This window comes from Pipistrellus kuhlii, unplaced genomic scaffold (genome assembly GCF_014108245.1).
Source record: "Pipistrellus kuhlii isolate mPipKuh1 unplaced genomic scaffold, mPipKuh1.p scaffold_m20_p_3, whole genome shotgun sequence".
Taxonomy (NCBI): Eukaryota; Metazoa; Chordata; class Mammalia; order Chiroptera; family Vespertilionidae; genus Pipistrellus; species Pipistrellus kuhlii.
The window spans coordinates 24,410,438-24,412,554 of record NW_023425529.1 but is presented as its reverse complement, the minus strand read 5'-3'; the positions used below and the strand labels follow the sequence as shown (position 1 = coordinate 24,412,554).

At 43.4% G+C, this 2,117-nt stretch overlaps 1 pseudogene; it reads left to right on the top strand.

Annotated features, from left to right (window-relative positions):
- The first annotated feature begins 1,370 nt into the window (after positions 1-1,370).
- On the top strand, positions 1,371-1,896 carry LOC118728806 (annotated as a pseudogene).
- Positions 1,897-2,117: the final 221 nt, after the last annotated feature.

Below are 2,117 nucleotides of genomic sequence, written 5' to 3'. Positions count from 1 at the left end.
TTGGGGCCTAGTCGTTATACAATTTACTATATTATTTACGATATTGCCTCTCTGTTTTCCATCCTGGGTCCTTGAAATTACCTGACACTCTATGTTGTAGATTTCTAAGAGTGTGATTTCAGCTGTAGGTAGAAGAGGAAAGAAGGAGGATACTTTTAAAATATCTAGTATAAAGAAATATTCCTCCCCTGGAATTTGAGAGATATTAATATCCTAAGTAAAACAACCGTGAACCAATATTACTCAAATATTGATAAATATATATCCTGGCAAAGTATTCTTCTAGCTGTTCAAGTTAATTGCTTTCTTTTTTTTGGAGGGGGGGGAGATTGGGTGTTTTAGAGCTTTTATATTTTTAGCTGTATTTTCCTTTTGCCTCATCAACATGGACTGAACAAGTACGCATTGTTTTAATAATCAACTACATCTCAATAACCAGCCACTTACATTAATGTAAAATATATTTCATCTGCAGTATACAAAATTGAGAATTTCCAAATTGTGTTTGCAATACTCATTAAGCTTCCGTGTGGCACAATGAATTAACATGCATTGACCCTCATGTTCCACAGATACATTTACTCCCTACAGACTGTTTCCTGGCCACGAGAGTCCGCACAGTGATTACCACTGTGAAGAAAGCGCTCCTGGTAATAGACTTTCTACAGTAAACAAAAACAGATCCCTTCCAGGAGTGTGCTTCCATGTCATCATAAAGTCAACAAATGGGCACCGAGTGCTACTTTGCAGTACAGGTACCAGATATATTGTAGGAATCAATACCAACCCTTCCTCAAAGAGCCCCAGTCTAGTTTATAGGCTAGTCAATACAATCAAACATTATGATACACTGATAAATATTATAATCAAGAAGGCAAAAGACATGATGAGAGCCCCGCAAAGGCATTTAGATGGAGGTCAGAGAGTGTATGAATCACATCCTGGGTTGGATTAAAAAAAAAAAAAAAAAAAAAAAAAAAGGCTTTGAGAATAAAGGGCACATGAACAAATGTTAAAGAGTGAGAGATTTTAGCTCGAGTGAAGAGAATTCCAAGCCCAGAGAACATAATCATCAATTGTCCTTAGAAAACTGAATCAAAACAGCAAGCTAGGCAGGGCCTTGGACAGTTCCCAGATCTGTCTCTTGCTTTCAACAGTGTTTGGGTGGAACAGACGCAGGGACACTCCTTCTCCCAGTCTCTGACCACCCTCCAACTTCACTTCCTGTCACCACTTTCAGAACCACCTCATCCATCCTCAGTCTCAGAGTCCACCCAACATCGTGTTTTTGGTTTTGGGTGTTTTTGGTTTTTGAGGGGTTTTTTTTGTTGTTGTTGTTTTTTTAGCTCATTCCCTTATGGCCAAACAACATGAGCTCCCAAATTCATCAGAATCATTCCACTGAACTGGAGGTTGCTGTCTACCACCTGGTCAGCCTGCATCTGTGGGCCTCCTACACACCTGTCTGTCTCTGAGCTTCCATTTGGACCTCAACAATGTGGCTCTGGAGAATGTGGGCCACTTCTGGGAGTTGGCTGAGGAAAAGGGTGAGGGGATGAAGTATCTCTTAAAGGTGCAAAAACAGCACATGGCCACGTTCTCTTTCAGGGCATGCTGAAGACTTCTCAAGATGAGTGGGATAAAACTCAGGATGCCGTAGAAGCCACCCTAGCCTTGGAGAGGAACCTGAACCAGGCCCTTTTGGAGCAGCACGTCCTGGGTCCTACCCACCCAGGCCCTCATCTCTGTGAGTTCCTGGAGAACCACTTCCTGGTTGAGGAGGTGAAACTCACCAAGAAAATGAGCAGGCCCCTGACGCACCTCCATAAGCTGACCAGCCCCCAGAATGGGCTGAGCAAATATCTCTTTGACAGGCTCACCCTCAAGAATGACTAGGAGCCTTTGAGGGGCCCTTCTGAATTCCCCTGGTGCCTGGCTTTTACCTGACTCTCTACCCAAAACCACTAGGCATCCTTTCAACCACCCTGGAGCCCTCTCCCATGCACTGGACCAAATAGAAACAATAAAGTGTTTTGCGGGGAGGGGGGGGGGGGGATGTCAGCAAGCTAAAGGTAGGTTGGTGTGATTGAACAACACTGTGCACGTGGAGATGTTGT